Genomic DNA, 18,063 nt, shown 5'->3' on the forward strand with positions numbered 1-18,063 from the left:
AGAGAGATAAATCCAAAACAATGAAATAACAAAAAAACCAAACATATAAAAAGGGGGGTCATAGAGGAGGAAAAATAATCAAGGAAAGAAAATATTATAAAGCCAAGTAACTAAAAGTATTAACAAAGGATGATGTCAAGAATGTAATCAAGATAAATACATAGAAGAGGACATCACTGAATAGAGAAAAGGAAGAGCCCCTCAGGGGTTATGCAAGCTGTGTCTTCAGAGAATGAGGCAAAAGCCTCTAAGGTATTGATAGGATAAGGGGAGATGAAGAAAACAGAAACAATGATTAGGACTACTTAACTTTTAAAGAAGTTAAGAGAGTGAAGGAATCTTGGTGAATCATAGATTTATTTATTTATTACCTAAATTTATTTATTTATTACCTGAATAATAAGATGGGATATAGAGATAGGAATCTACAATGAGGACAGGGAACATATTTAATAGGGGAAAAGAAAATTAAGATGCCCAAGAGGTGGGGTCCAAGTTAAAGCTGTAACTCTAAGATGACTGAAGTTAAAGGCTGTGACTGAGAAGCTATAGTTTTGCAAGAATTGGTAACAAGGAAACACAGTCACTGAGAGAGATGGAAAGGGTTGGTATGAAGGTAAGGTTTGCAATGCAAGTCCTAAGGAAGATGGGGAAATGTCCCAGAGATGAAGAGGATAGAGAAAATGATAGGATTAGGGAATACAGATGTACAACACAAACTTCAGAAGAAAGGTTTTTAAGTAATGATGACAGAAACATAATCTTTTAGGGTTGGGGAAAAAAAATTTGAGACTACCTACCTACATTCCACAACCCTCCCCTCTGATAGTTTCATTAAATAGTGGTAGTAAGAGATGGAGCAAGTAACAGGGAGGGTATCATTGTCAAGCAACAAATGTCAATTAATTCAAGGTTGTGGAAAGAATGCTAAGAAAAATGTCAATCACATGGGAAATTGGAACCCAAAAAGGAAAAGATTGAAATGGGCCCAGTAGAAGCAATTAAGGAGATGGGCCAAATTGGAGGGTCATGGAGGTCATGAAAGGGACATGAAAGGGACATGAAACGGGAAAGCCGAACAAGGAAGGGTGTTGTGCATAGGATTCTAACATATGATCACAGGTAAAAAGGTTGCTGTGCATGAGAGGTCAGTGGAAACTCCTATTCTAAAAAGTATAGACATCATGAACAAATGAAAAATAAGAAGTATAATAACCAAATTAACTTTGCTCTATTCTTTGAACATCAAAACAGAATTAACTCCAACTTTATCTTAAAATGCACACTGAAGAAGTATTTCTCCCTATGCAAACTTTCATCACAAGTATCATAGGATTCCAGGCAAAGGGGTAAGCAAATCACATTATGTACCTCTTCTACTCCCTACCCCCATTCCATTTTTATATTATATGGGTAAAATGAGATTAGAAATGAAGTTTAGGGCTGCATTCAAAGTTTTTTTTTTTTCTTTTTTAAGAGATTTCAAAAGGAAGCATGCACCAACTTGAATAAAGACGATTAAAAAAAGGAAGCATGCAGCCACAGGGGTGTGGAAGTTAAGGATAATGGGATTTTACAGACTGATTGTGTGCACACATAAAAGCACTGCTTCTTTTTCAATGACAGCTGGCTGGAGTGGAGGCAGGATAGTCTAGGCAATTACTACCCAAAGTAATTACCCTGTTGAATGTACATTGGGGCTCTGATAATTACATTACAAAGCTGAGGCTAGTTCATATCAATGTTCCATTAAAAAGCATGGAATCACTGCTGGAATTCTATGTTTCAATTCCCTTGCAATGGGGACCAATGTTAATGTACATACCCAATAAAGACTAGGTAAAACAAAGTCTAACAAAATTCTTTCTTTTTAAACTATGTTCTATAGATATTAGTGATGTCTTACACATACAGTGAGCTTATTAAGTGCCTGATGATTATGTTACTCCTGCTGCCGATTCTACCGTTTGTTGAGGACTTTGTCAAGCACAGTGCTAAGTATATTACATATTTTAATCTCATTTAAGTCACACAGTAACTTTACAGATAGGAATTATTATCCTTATTTTTCAGAAGAGCAAATTAAGACTTTGAACAGTCATAGAGATTTGTTATTCATTCACCATTAACAATGATGTATTGAGAGTATCTACTCAATAATTCTGCTTGGGGCTGGATCTACAGCAGTAAACCAAAAAGACATGGAGATTATAGTTGGGGGAGGGCAGGAATTCAGATGTTAAACAAAAGCCAAATGAATATAAAATGAAAAATTGTGACAGGTGCCATGAAAGCAAAAAACATGATGCTATGAGTAAGCATAACAAAGGTGGTAAGAGAAAACCTAAGACCTGAGGGATAAAGAGTCAGCCATGTGAAGAGTAAGATGGAAAGTGTTCTGAGCACAGAAAACAGAATGTGTTAAAAGTTTGAAATAGGAAATCAGCTTAGTATGTTTAAAAATTGAAAGGATGTCAGGTGGCTCATGTTCTGTGAGCAACACATAGGTGAGATTAGCAAGGTAGGCCTGAGTAAGGAGTCTGGACTTCATTCTAGTGTAAGGGAAAGCCAATGGAGGGTTTTTAACAGGGTAGAGATAGTAAAAGGGGAGGAGGGAGGGGGGAGATTGTGTGGGGATCAGATTGTCAGATTTCAATTGTAATAATTGAAATTATTGGAGTGACCAGCTACTGTATTATTATACGGTCTACTGGAGTGACTGGTAGCTGGTCACTCCAGCTACCGTATGCAGAAAAATTAGTAGCATGGAACAGGATGATGATAATGAGTAGAGAGAGGTGAAAAGATGCTCAATATATTAAAGCTATAATGTAATCCTTCCTAAAGTTGTATAGTTAGTAAAGGGTGAAATAAAAATTCTGTTTTCTCCTGAAGCTTGGATTCTTACCCATTCTCTTAAATAAATAGTGAACAGAAACACTTCTTTGGTCACTTTATAAAAAATTTGAGTAGAGGAAAAAAATTATTTCCTTTTACTAACAGCTAGAAGACTTTTCAGATTAAATCTCAAAATATTTAATGGGGCAAATGTGACTTTTTCTCCCAAGACTTACAGCCCTATGATGCTGAATGATAACTTCTGGTCATCAATAGTCAATGATCACAAACTACCCTGAGAGTAACACTTCTCTTTCTTGTAGCTTTCAACTACAAGCTGCCAACCAACTGCCAATTCAGAGTTGGCAGACAAATCTCAATGTCTGGATTTACAACACCTTTCATGATCCCACTGTCTCTTCCAAGGGCCAGAGTGTACAGAATGGAAGTGCCAGATCACTGAAGCTTTTCCCAGACTTTGTGCAAGTGAGTCATGTAACTCATAAGAGTATTACTACCTAGTTCACAAAAGTAAAGAAGGCCAAGTATATTTAACGTTTTTTTTCAATAATTTTTGTAAAAAATTAATCTTTGAATTATTGAAATGCTTTATTTAAAGTATGCTTACTAGACATACATAAGGACAGGTATTAGAATCTATATTTACTCCATGCTTTTAGTCAATGTGTCATAGAATCTTAGAGCTAGAAGAGATTTAATCAATTTTGGTGATATATATTAACCATTAAATTTTTTAAAATCCCACCATTGTTTTAAAATACAAAAATTTGGAAAAAATAGTTTGTAGTTGATCTGTAATAAGTTTACAGTTTTTTAAAAGTCCATAATGGGAAAATATGTAGCTACTGTATGTCTCACAATTATGTTTCTAGCTCAGGCATCCTCAAACTATGGCCTGAGGGCCACATATGGGCCGCCTAGCACATTTATCTTGCCTCCGGGTGTTTTTGCCACCACTGCCTGTCCTGCTTAGCAGCCGACGGGTCCCAGGCCCACAGTGCACACTCTCCAATGGTCTGAGGGACAGTGAACTGGCCCCTTGTTTAAAAAGTTTGAGGACCCCTATATCCAGCTACTCGGTTAACTACTAGCTCACAGTATTTATAAGAATTAGATTCTATGCCTGTAATCCTAGCACTCTGGGAGGCCGAGGCAGGCAGATCATTTGAGCTCAGGAGTTCAAGACCAGCCTGAGCAAGAATGAGAGATCCCGTCTTTACTAAAAAAATATAAAGAAATTAGCTGGACAACTAATATACAGAAAAAATTAGACAGGCATGGTGGTCCATGCCTGTAGTCCCAGCTACTCAGAAGGCTGAGGCAGGAGAATCACCTGAGCCCAGGAGTTGAGGTTGCTGTGAGCTAGGTTGATGCCATGGCACTTTAGCCCAGGCAACAGAGTGAGGATGTGTCTCAAAAAAAAAAAAAAAAAAAAAAGAGTTAAATGCTACTTTTACTGCCATTATTATCTAATATACTTAATATTTTACTTATGTGTTACTATCCATCTCTGCCATTAAAATGCACACCCCATGAGGACCCCAAGGATTTTTTTCCTCTTGTTTCACTGCTAAACATTTTCAACATATAGAACAATGCCTGGCACTTAGTAGACACTTATAAAGTATTTATTGGATGAATGAATAAAATGAATAAGCTTCAAACAGTTATATCATGGAGTATTATCCTAGCCAATCTTGGTAAAAGCTCTTTGTAAACTGTAAACCATTCTACAAATGTAGAGAGTATCATCACTTCAAGATAACTTACACAGACCATTTATTAAGTATCTCACATACATTATCTCATTCATGTCCCAATTCACAAAAGACACTGAAGCTCAAACAGATAATGCAACTTGCCCAATATAAATAGAATTCCAACAAAAACGTTGATTCCAAATCCAGGTATCTTGACTCCAGATCTCCTGCCTTTTCTATCTTGCTCTGGTCATTGTGACATGCAGACTCTAAATGTGTAAAACAAAATATACTAGAATACTTGATTAAATTATATGTACAATTTCTATTTGAGATGATGATTAAAAGCATTATCTTTGAATTAGACAGACTTGGGTTTGTATCTAGTTTTTGCCGCTTACTTGAAATATGGCCTTGGGCAATTTTGCCAAACTTTTTAAGCCTCAGTTTCACCTTCTGTAAAATAAGATAATAATAGTGCCTCTCTAAATGAGAAGAATAAATTATATATTTCAGGTAGAAGACTTAACTCATACCTGGCTCTTAGTAAATGCCCAATAAATTTTATTTTTACCTTTGATGATGAAGAAACATTCTCCTGGTATCTGATATGAGAACTGTCATTTGAATATAGGATGACAAAAAGTGGAAAGTGGAGAAGAGATCGAAATGTTTGCATTTCTATTTTCCCTCTGTACCCTTGCACTGATTTTACAGAAGCAAATACTAACAAAGACACACTTTTCTCTCTCTCCCCAACACAAGACTAGGCTCATTAAATTACTCTGCTATCTTCTGGTAAAGGTCAAAATGGAAATGTCAACTGCTAAAAGATAGAAAGAATAACAATTTTTTTTAAATAAAAGTTTTGTTATCTTAAAGCTGTAAAATGGTAAAGAAGTTTTTCTTGCATTTTCTAGAATCCCAGTGATTTTTTCTGTTAAATAAGAACATCATCTAATGGTTACTTGTTAAGTCAAAGGTACAGAGTTATTAAAATGTATCTATGTATAAGCACCTGGAACAGTGTTTCATATGAATTAGCCCCTGCTGGTGGGAATCATTTTTATTGGGAAAGAGTGTTAACAGCCAGGTACATGTCTTAGGCAACTATAATGTTCTGTTTAAGTACAAGAGCAAATTGCAAAATCCAGGCTATTTCCTTCTAGTTATGAAGCTAAATTAGCATGCCCTTGCTCTATACTCTGATTTTATAAATATGTTTAAACAAGACATTTTTTTTTTTTTTTTTTTTTTGAGACAGAGTCTCGACTTTGTTGCCCAGGCTAGAGTGAGTGCCCTGGCATCAGCCTAGCTCACAGCAACCTCAAACTCCTGGGCTTAAACAGTCCTTCTGCCTCAGCCTCCCAAGTAGCTGGGACTACAGGTATGCGACACCATGCCCGGCTAATTTTTTCTATATATATTAGTTGACCAATTAATTTCTTTCAATTTATAGTACAAACGGGGGTCTCACTCTTGCTCAGGCTGGTTTCGAACTCCTGATGTTGAGCAATCCACTCGCCTCAGCCTCCCAGAGTGCTAGGATTACAGGCGTGAGCCACCACGCCAGGCCTAAACAAGACCTTTTTATCTCATGGTTTATGAGTTGCTGATCATTTCCAGCTACAGGAACTTAGTTAACATACTTCTTCAGAAAATTCCTCTATGAATTTTAACTAATATACTTAAATGATTAAGTCTAAAAGTGAAAATTAGGTTTCAATATTTATTATACTGCAATAATATTACCTAGAAGTGCACTAGTTCATAACCACATTAAACTTTCTCACTTTCCCAGACAAATTTCACACATTTTTCTCCAATTCTTCATCTTTCCTTAGAAGTCTCAGACACAGAGAGAGCAGTGGAAGACATTAAAATCAATTAACACTTCACCTTCATTTTGGGGCAAAAAAGAGGGAGGAAAAAGAGGCATTTTAAACTAAGTCTTTAATAAATGTATGAAAGTAAATTTATAAGTAATTTCAAAGTAAAGGAAAAAATTTACTTGGGACAAAATGAGTATATGTGGAATAGCCAATGCTCAGATGAAGAAGATTAAGTGTAACTGTTTACCAAATAATAAGAAATATATAGTTAAAAATCCTTAAAATTACATTAATACTTAGCTCTCCTTAAGCCAGCCTATGAAAGATAACAGACCAATCAATTTATTATTTTAAAATCTTTCTGGGACAAGGAATTCTGTAATGTATTTTAGAATCTCTTCTAAAATTTAATGTAGACATTAATGTGTTTTAACATAAATGATAAATATAGGCATTTGTTAATGTAGACATTAAAGTGTTACACCATTACCTTCCAGAAAATCTCCCAATAACTACTATTACTTATATAAAATACTGAAGGAATGACAAGATGTCAGCATTTTCAAACATGTCATTCTTGCATATAGCATAGTGGTTAAGAGAACAGACTTCTGGAGTTGACCCACTCCAGTGTCAAATCACATCGGTTCTATCACTTGCCAGAAGGGTGATGCTGGGCTAGTTGTTTAATCTCTCTGAATTTATTTTTATTAATCCTACTCTATAGGATTGGTAAATGAATTAAAAGTATATGAAGTACTTAGTATAGTAGTGCCCAAAACATTAGTAAGTACATAGCATTTGGTGGCTATAGGCAATATATTACATGGGTTAATCATGTAGATTTTGAAATTTGATTTCTTAGGTTCAAATTCAAGCTTTCCCACTTGTTACTTATTTGGCCCTGGGCAGATTATTTCACCTCTATATATTAATATTAATAAATACATGAAAAAGATTAGAACAGTGTTTTACACATAGGTGCTCAAAAATAATTTTAATATTAATTCAACTGAAATCTCATAGAAGCTGAAATTTAAAGAGAATATCAGAATATTTTCTTCTGTTATTTTAGTTGACTAACATTAGAAATAAATGAATGCTGTCAACTCAATCTACACCCATAAATCTTTCCTATATACCAATATGCAATTATGCATCGATCGAACTTCTATTGCAGACTCACTAGTTTCAAGATTCCCACACTTGTCTGATGATACAAATCACCCAGAGATTATGACTGAGCAGGTCTGGGATGGAGTGGGAGGCTTGGAATCCATACGCATAATCAGCTTCCCAGAGGAGTCCTATGGCTAGGCAGACTCGGAATGTCTGAGTTAGTTGAAGCTGTGCCCAACCACAGAACCTGAGAAGAATATCTACCATTCACACCTACCAAACAAAATTATTGTTTTATAAATATTATGTAATAAAAATGAGAATTTAAAAAATTATTTTTTATTCAACAAATATTTTATGAGTATTTATCAGTATCAAATATGGATTGAGGGACAATTGAGCATACATTATAGTATAAGTCCCAAAATAGTATATGAAGGTTAACTGAGGGAAAAAAACCCATACTCTTAAAAATTTAAATCATTTGGAAGATAACAGTGGTAAGGAGAAAGGAAGAGCATCATTGACAAAGATAGGCATATAGTCATGCATCACTTTCAAAACAGGATGTGTTTTGAAAAGTAGTTTGTATACTAATACAAACCTAGGTACTATAGCCTATTACACACCTAGGCTATATGGCCTATTGCTCTTAGGCTACAAACCTGTACGGCAGGTTACTATACTGAATACTGTAGGCAATTGGAATACAATGGTAAGTATAAGTATCTGAACATATCTAAACATAAAAAAAGGTATAGTAAAGATACAGTATAAAAGATAAAGAATGATACAACTGTATAGGGCACTTACCATGGAGTCTGCAGGACTGGAAATTGCCCTGAATGAGTCAGTGAGTGAGTAGTAAGCGAATGTGAAGTCCTTGGATATTACCATATACTGCAGTAGATTGTATAAACACTACATTTAGGCTACACTATATTTATTAAGAAAACAAAATTTTTAATGATAAGTTATCCTTGGCTATTGTAAAGTTTTTACTTGATAAGCTTTTAATGTTTTACTTTTTGATTCTTATAAAAACATGTAGCTTAAAACAAATATTGTACAACTGTATAAAAATATTTTTTTCTTTATGTCCTTAGTCTATAAGCTTTAAAAAAATTTTTTATTATTATATTTTTATTTTTTGAGCTTTTTTGTTAAAAACTAAGCAACAAACACACGCATTATCCTAGGCCTACATAGGGTCAGGATCACCAATATCATGTCTTCCACCTCCACATCCTATCCCATTGGAAGGTCTTAAAGGGCAATAACATACAGGGAACTGTCATCTCCTATGTTAAAAATGCCTTCTTCTGGAATATCTCTTGAAGGAACTGCCTGTAGCTTTTTTTTTTAAAATAAGTAAAGGAAGATATGCTAAAATAACAATAAAAAGCATATTAAATACATAAACCAGTAAAAGTCATTTTTTACCATTATCAAGTATGTACTCCATAAATTTGGACATGCTATTCTTTTACATGTCTGGCAGTGCAGTAGGTTTTTTTTTTATACCAGCACCACCATGAGCATGTGAATAATGTGTTGTGTTTTAAAATGGCTATGACTTCACTAGGCAATAGGAATTTGTTTAGCTCCACTATAAGCTTATGAGACCACCATTGCATATATGGTCCATCATTGATCAAAACATTATACAGCACATGACTGTAATTGTATGTTACCATTTGTCCTGAAGAGTTCATTAAGTGTGAGAACAAGGTCCTACTGGCCAAGAGGTCTGGTTCTTCAAGAGGTCTGGTATAGTTATTTATTACACTGCTGCCATTGCTAATGGACTACCACTAATAATTTAAGAACATTCAAATAAATTCACTACAAAAATAACTTAATGAATATAATCATTATTTTTCCTTGATCCCTCTGAACATTTGTCTTTAGAAATAAATTGTAGTTTGAGTAAAATTAGGACAAACGTGGATATGAATTTTTTCAAGAAAAAGATAAAAAGAAATGAGCTTTCTTTCCCACGAGACCCCATGTCTACCCCACATACATATCACACACATGCTCAAACAAACTATGGACAACTTCTACAAGTGAGATATCTGGAATCCACATGCTAGCAGAAACACAAGCAAAACCACTGTATAATATAAGGAAATCCTAGAGCAACAACACCGAAAATTGCACAAATATTATTCTACTGAATAAGGAATATTTATAAGCTATAGTACAGCAAATGTATATATTTTTCAACATATTATAGTTCATTATTAATTTAATTAGCCAATGTAGTCAAGAAGTTATGTATCTGTTTATTATTGTTATTTATTTATATAGTTATTACTGTTAACTATCCAAAGCAATGCAGTGAAATCATTAGGTAAACAGTGATATAATTAGGTAATTCTCTGTAATCTCATGGTTAGAGAATTTCTAACTACATGAATGAATTTCGAATAAAATGGACTTAAATACAGTCATATCTTTCAAATATTACTGGTCCATAGGCACCTAGGATTATTACAAATATTCCTGACTGGTTATTTCTGAGTGGTGAGATGATAAGCATACTTTTTTTCTTTTTACTTTTTTGACTTTCCGAATTTCCCAATAAGAAAGGACTGTATTCTTTTTATGACTAAGGCCTAAATTCTTTCATTTAAGAAAATTACCTGAAGGGTCCAATTTATTTGAATATTACATTAAGGGCACTTAAAAACTTTTTCATTGAAGAGGTTGAATCATGTTCTTCTTCAAAGAAAAATTGCTTTGGTTAATCCTCATTTTGCAAGTTTACTTGCTGTTCCACTGGATTGTCATTAGAGAACAGGATATAACTACTAAGACTCATCTTTTACCCTTTCCATCTCCAATTTCCCATTCCCTCTATCTTTACTTTTTTCTTTCCTATTTTATCTGTAGCTTTGGCCTATCTCCACAACCAGTTCCTTAGGAGATAGTCAAAGGCACTGCTATTCTCAGAGGTGGCTCTATGAATTTAGAAAGGGACCACTGTAGACAGACACTACAATATGTGGAGGAGATCTATGCAGCCTCCAAAGCAGATAGACATGGCCACTTCCTAGAGTTGATCCACACTTGATATGAGATGAGTTTAGTCATTTCCCCTTGAGCCTTTTTCAAATTTTCTTGAGCACCATGCTGATAAGTAATATTGTTTTAGGAGGCAGTAAGGATCCAATGGGGCAAGGAACTTGCTATGAGTCTTTAAAATAATAACACTCTCACAGAAAGACATCTATCAAAGCGAGTTCAATACAATAATCTGGACAAAGTCAGAAGATGTAAGATGTTTTAATTCAGCACCTTCAGCTACTTAAGATCCACATTCTACTGCTCACTATAAGACTTCAGCTGACATATTCTTCAAAAAATCTATACAAGGAAATTCAGCGATGCCTAGTGACAGAGCTCTCTGAGGTTCTCAAACTGAGAGCTATTTGCTTGGGTTTATAAAGTGCAGAAACAACTTAGGAGGCAAATAACATAAATGCCATCACTATGTTCCAATCCAGAAGTTTTTATTACAGCAAGTTTAGCTCTGGGCAAGCTGCTGCAATCAACACATTGTGATAGCAAATAAACTGACTCTGTACTTTCTTTCTAAGCAGTATATAGCACTTGGGCTGTTCCTGAGAAGGATTCATGAAACAGCTCTAATCAACACATTATAGTTGGAACAGCTATATGTAACACTCACAATTTTTATGCCTTAATTGTCAAAATTGTTTGCTTTCCAGATGAACACAATCAACTTTACTTTCAGTAAAATCATCCAAACTAGTTCATCAACTGACTTGACAAATAATCCCTACCCTGTCACCACAGACAGATCCTCTGAGATTATAATTCAATTGCTACGAAAGAAAATAACTAGAGATGGATGCAAATGACAAAATAATTTACCAAAATGAATTACCAGAAGCAAAGCTAAATAAAAGACAGCTTCCCTGTTTTTTTTTCCAAAAATTGTCAAAGACCATTGGTGACGTTGATGACCATTGGTGATGTTTCTCACTTAGAAACATAGGCAACATATGGCAACATAAGGCTTAATAAATGGAGTGTCTTCTGAAAGTTGGAAAATCTTTGTTTTCTTCCCAGCTTACTGTTTGTGATCTTCCAATACACGAACTTATTAACCTTAAATTTCATAGCTCTGAAAGGAGATCAACAATTGTTCTAGACTTTGTCCACAAGCCATAGTTTCTTAAACCAATGAAAATAACTAAATAATTACCAAAATTTTATAAAAAGTGAATAAAGTTCATAGCATCCTCCAATTTAGTAAAAAAAAAAAATTCTTCATCAAAGCAACAGTGATGAAAAATTGAAAGATGGAGTAATGGCTATCTCGTCTACCCATGTTATCAGTTTGGGCCATGATTCAGATATCTTTCACATTCCTCGCCAAAATTCAGAAGCAAGAGTCATCAAAGATTCCTTTGACTCTTGAACCAACATTAAGGTTTCAAATTTTGTATCAACTTTATTACACTAATAGAGAGGACATCTTATTCTCAAATTATGCTGAGGTTTTTAAATTCATGGTAAGCAACTATCAATAAGTTATCCCTAACATGTACACTTATACTTGACTTCCCTCTCTGATCAATAAAATCCCTTTCCTTTCTTCTCAGTAGTCAATTGTGTGTATGCATGTGTGTGTTTGTGCATGCGTGTGTGCCTGTGTATGTTTATGTCTGGTCTGGTCCATGGTCCACACTTTGAGAAGCACAGAATAGCTAGGTTCCACCTACAGCAAACATCCAACTCAGGTTCAACTATGGTTTAGTACTAATTAGTGGCATTTGCCCCTCTAGCTTACTTAAGAAGATAAGAATTTTAGCTTATCCTTTTTTGAGAATGAAGCTCTGGCTTGAGGATAGCCGAAATATCAATTGCCAATTGCCTTATGTCAAAATTCTGTGTTACTATGTGGTGTGCTCCTGTATGATTTACTTTTTTTAATATTTCAGTAATATAAGTAACAATTTTTAATTATATCCTCTGGTACCAAATGGAGACCCACAGGCTGTATAATAATTTTATTAGGTAGACTGAATAACAAAACTCAAAAATTGATTAGCAACAAATTAGAAGGGGATCACTAATAGTACAACACAGAACTTGTTCTCAAGCTGAATTTTTCAAGCTATCAATAACTTGAATAATGACACATATGACCTTCTTAACAATAATTATATTTTAGAGGTAGAATTAAGATGTTTAAGGGCAGCATTAGATTTCAAATTCATGCATTCATATAAGAAAAATAGTAATGAGTGATTACTTATGTGTTAGGTGGCAAATATTAATATGAGTCATTATATAAATTAAAAATATAATACGTATCTTTATGAAACTTATGATCTAGTAAAAGAGACAAATAACCAATTATGCTGCAATGTGAAAAACGCTACAATAGAGAAACCTACACATGACTATGGAAAACAGAAGTGTTACCTGCCTCTCACTGGAAGATTCCAGTAAGATTTGGTATGTGAAGATGAAGATACCACATAAGTAATGATATTAATATAGGTCTGGAAAACTTAAGACAGGTATATGACCTGAGATAAAGATTTGGGCAAAACAGAGTATAGACGGTTATTAAAGCCATAGGTATAGATGAGATGGGTCTGGAAGATTATGTGGGAAAAAAATAGCTAAAGTCCATGGATAGAATCTTGGGCAACAACAGCAACTAAGACCTTGGCAGAGAGAGAGGTACCCAAGAAGGAGTCAGAAAAGGGATAGCCCCACCAATTTCCTAAATGTTACAGTTATCTGGGGTTCTATTCTATGCCCTCTTCAATCCATATATACTCTTCCAAGATTACATCCATTCTTTGGTTTCAATTACTATTGATAATATGTTACTGGTTTTCAAATCTATATTTATAAACTAATTTTCTTTTCCGAACTTCTAACCAGAATTAGGAGAGATGGATGTCATGGAAACCAAGAAAGAAGAGAATTGTCAAAAGGGATAAGTCAACAATATTCCCAACTTATGGAGGGAAAGTCAAGAAAGAGAGATAATGAAAAGTGCCCACTGGATTTAGAAGAATAGATCATTGTTAACCTAAGAGCACTTTTGATGAAGTAGCAGAGTCAGCAAAGAAAGGATATACTATCCTTCCAAAAAGTTTGAAAATAAAGAGAAAAGAGGTAAGACAACAGTTAGAGAGGAGTTAGGGAAGAGAGAGAGAAAGAGCAAGAGAGACAGAAGAGAAAGTACATGTTAGTTTTAAATGAGAGAAACATGAGTAGGTTTATGCTGAAGAAAGGCACCAAAAAAGGAGAGGGGGTGAAAAGATCAAAATCTTGGGTTAAAGAGAATGGAATGGGATCCAGAATAAAGGTAAAATGTTTACCCTCAAACACCAGGAGAATCAATTTTCTGAGACACACAAAAAAGAGATATGGGCATCGCTGTAAGTTTGGTCATGAGGAACCGAAGGTCAAAGAATTTCCACTGGACAATCTTTATTTTTTCTGCTATTTGAGAGGCAAGGTCATGTTGTAAGAGTGAAAATGAATATTTAGATAGGAGCTTGAGAAAAATGGTGAAGCACTGGTGAATACCATTCAACAACTTTTTGTTGAATAGGATGCCAGGCTATATTATAGGTGGTGGAATATGGTGTGTCAAACAAAATCAACTAAGAAATGGAGTAACCTCATAGATGCCCTAAATGTCATATTAATAGTGTAGGATAAAGAATAATGGAGAGTATTTGAAATAATGGACTGTTAGGTATAGACTGAAGCAGGAAGGAATTGAAGCCAAAAATTAGGGAGAAATAGGATACATCAAAATGCAAGTGATCTAAACAAACAAACCAAACAAGGTAAATATAGGGGAGTCCAGTCAATCACAATTTTAATCTGAGCCAGAGGCATACCATGCCTATTAAATATTGTAAGGCAATCTTAAACTTATTTTTAAAACAGTAGTAGTTGACCTTTACTAGACAACCATGAACTTGTCTTCTGGCTATAGAATGGATATTAACTTAAACTTGATAAAGTATAAACCACACATCAAGGAAGGAAGAAACCTAATCTGCTCTGGGACAAGAAGAGCATGTTTGGGATATTATATTTTTAGTTCACTTGAGTTTTTTTAAGAAAGTCTCTAATAAACACCATGTCCAAAGATAGACATCCTTGAGGAAAAATAATCTGGAAGTCAATTCTATTAGAAATAATGGAAATTTTCTTACCTGGAAAGTATGGTGACTTGAAAGTTCACATTCATAAGTAGTAAGAGAATGGAAAGGTTTTAAGCATAAAGAAGGAGTTCTTATTGCTTTATCTTAGAAGTAAAGTGGAACACAATAACAAAGAGACCACAAAATGTGGTCATTCTTGTAGATGATAAAAGACTGAAGTTATAGAGCTAAGAGGTCATGGTATTTCAAGGAACACCAATATTGATGTTGAATTCCACACAAAAGAATCATAGAAGGGACCATGACACAGCTGTCCCTTATCCTTCATTAGAAGACCCCCAGTATACTCTATGAATAAGCCACTGTATGACTCTATTGGGAAATTTTGTTCAGCTGAATGTACCTTTAAATGCATTGGGGGCTGTGGGATGAGGGGGAGGATTGATTCATTAAAGAGGCATACTTGCAACTGTATTGAACTGGAGGACTACAAGCTTTAGAAAAGACATAAATTTGATACATATTAAGTACCATTAATAAAGGAAACAGATCGGCTAAAGGGCTCCTCAAATGATGGAGTCAGGAAAAGAGTAATTTAGTGCTTAGAAAGCACATGCAGGATGCATGTCCTGTTCACAGTCTGTCTCTTCAATGAATAAAAGCCAAACAGAGCAAATATGAGCTTAGGTGGCTGTCAGTTCTTACACCTTGAGAATGACTTCTCTTCTGGACATTGATCACCACTGTGGTTTCCCAGAGGGAGGACATAGGGATGTGACCACTGTTGGTGTGATCTCCATCTCCGGAAACAAACTCTCTGGGGTATGGTGGATGCTTGCAATGTCTTGCTGTGGCCAAAATCAGGCAGATTAAAAGATCTATTGATCCCTTTAGCTCTTACTTGTTTCCTGAGGCCTTGGGCATTTCCAAGGAAAAATGACTGACTAGCTACTCTGTAGTTAAGCAGAGGCCAGAGGATTGCTTGAGCCTAGGAGTTTGAGGCTACAGTGAGTTATGATCAGGCTACTGCACTCCAGCCTGTATGACACAGTGAGACCCTGTCTTAAAAAAAAAGAAAGAAAGAAAGAAAGAAAGAAAGAAAGAAAGAAAGAAAGAAAGAAAGAAAGAAAGAAAGAAAGAAAGAAAGAAAGAAAGAAAGAAAGAAGAAAAGAAAATTTCTCCATGAATTCAGTTCACTCTCAAGTTCTGCCTTTATCATAAATATAAGCCACAATAAGTGACTTTACCTTTCCACTAACATATTAGAGGAAAGGATTTGATTTTTAAATTAGGATTAAGTTACTGACCATCTCCTTTACTGAATGGTTAACAATATTTTAGTGAATATAAAATAATTCAATACTTTTCATCAATTTTAAGATAACTTCCAAGTCTGAATTCTAACATAGGCAAGAGGAAAAATAAATTTAAAAGAACCATATAAGAAATGTATCCCTTTAAGGAATCAATAGGTGTAAAGACATTAAAATCACTCAGGTAAAGCAAGTTGCCTATTTTGGGAGCTTTGTCAATATCAAAGCTCAAGGAAGTACCAAAATCATAATTACTTTGCTGTCTCTCTGTGGTAGGCAGAATTCTAAGAATGGCCTCCAGTGACTTTCACTCTTGTATAATGTCCTCTCCTTTAAGTGGGTGGAAGTAAAGTCAGAAAGTATTCAACCTAAAAAGGATTTAATAAGTCACTGCTACCTTTGAAGATGCAAAGGGCTACATGAAGCTGAGAGTGGCTCTGTGCTGACAGTCAGCAAGAAAACAGGGACTGCAGTCCAACAACCACAAGGAACCAAATTCTGTCAATAATATGAATGATTTTGGAAGCAGATATTTTCCCCAGAGCCTCCAAATAAAAGCCCAGCAGGCTGACACCTTGATTTTAACCTTGTGGGACTCTGAGCAGAGAAGCCAGCTAGACTTGTGACCTACACAACTTTGAGATAATAGGTACATGTTATTTTAATGCACTAAATTTGTGGTAATTACACAGCAATAGAAAAGTAATATGCCTATACTTTCTATATATAGTTCCTCTATCTATTCAAATAAAGGTAAAAAATATAATTTTCTACATTTTTATAAAGAAAAAGATTTAATCTAAAGAAAAATAAGATGTCAAAAGAATTCACAGATTTCACAATAGTTTTCCACAAAAGATCTGAATTAAAATAAAATTCATATTTTGCAAGTATATATGAATCAATTTCTAGAAAACCATGATGTATACATTAAAAGGACTATATAGCTACTTCAGGGAAACAGGTTAGATCAATAATCCCAAAATATTTCTATATATATGTCTATCTACATATATATATAGACATATAATGCTTTAAGTGGAAGACAATAATAATTTTTCCAATTTAAATCTTTGATAGAATAAAAATATCCAGTTTTCAAAAGATAAGGGCATATTTTGATCATGAATGACAAGGGATCAACACAACTGGTCAACATTCATTTTAGTGTGCTGCTGCTTTAGGTAAATGTAAAAGAATATTTTATTGGTACTTGATCTTTATTCACTCAGTCATCCACAGATATGAAAGAAGCTCAAAAATGTTTGGCAGTTTTGTAAACTTACAGTACAAAGTTTACTGCCTTACAACCTATGAGGCAATCAAACTATAAATGTCTTTCTTCCACTGCAGATAGTTCATCTTGAAATAAATCAAAAGCTTCAATCTGTCACCAATACTTGGTGTCCCTTCATTTTTTTAAAAGATAGAGTATGTTTGCATGTAAATCTTTGTTCAACTCAAGAAGAGGCAGCCTGACATAGTGGTTAACTGTGTGGGTTCTAGAATTAACCTTCCTGAGTAAAACTTCTAAATCTACCACTTACAAGGTATGTGATTTTAGGCAAGCTAGGTAACTACTCTATTCCTCCATTTCCCTTTCTGTAAATGGAAAGAATTAAGAATACCTCGTAGGATTATAGTGAGTATTAAATACATTAATATGTAGAAAGTCTTTGTAACACTGCTTGGAACATACAAAGTGCACAATAAATCTTAGCTATTATTAAGAAGATGGCCAAAGCTTTCCCTTATAATCATGTCATTTTTTTAGGCCAAATTAACAATGGATACATTTTTCAAATGAAAGTCTAGTGTAACAATGATGGCTCACTACAAGCTTTCACCTATTTCCTCTGCCTGTCCCATTCTCCTGTACTACATGCAGAATATTTTACTGAATGGCTGCTTATAGGTAAGACAGAAATCAAGTGTAGAAAACAAACGATGGCTCTTAGCCTGGCCCACTGAGACTCAGGCATAAGTAAAAAATGTAATCCAAAGCTGAACCAGTCCATGAAGATAGTAGGTTTGACCATCTCTGTTTTTAAATCTTACTTAA

The 18,063-nt window shown here is 34.6% G+C and overlaps 1 protein-coding gene across 1 annotated transcript in view; it reads right to left on the reverse strand.

Moving 5' to 3' along the window:
- The window catches only part of MACROD2 (mono-ADP ribosylhydrolase 2), a 1,812,973-nt gene that overhangs the window by 1,542,468 nt on the left and 252,442 nt on the right, over positions 1-18,063 (reverse strand).

The sequence above is a fragment of the Microcebus murinus genome, chromosome 16 (genome assembly GCF_040939455.1).
Source record: "Microcebus murinus isolate Inina chromosome 16, M.murinus_Inina_mat1.0, whole genome shotgun sequence".
NCBI classification, from domain to species: Eukaryota; Metazoa; Chordata; class Mammalia; order Primates; family Cheirogaleidae; genus Microcebus; species Microcebus murinus.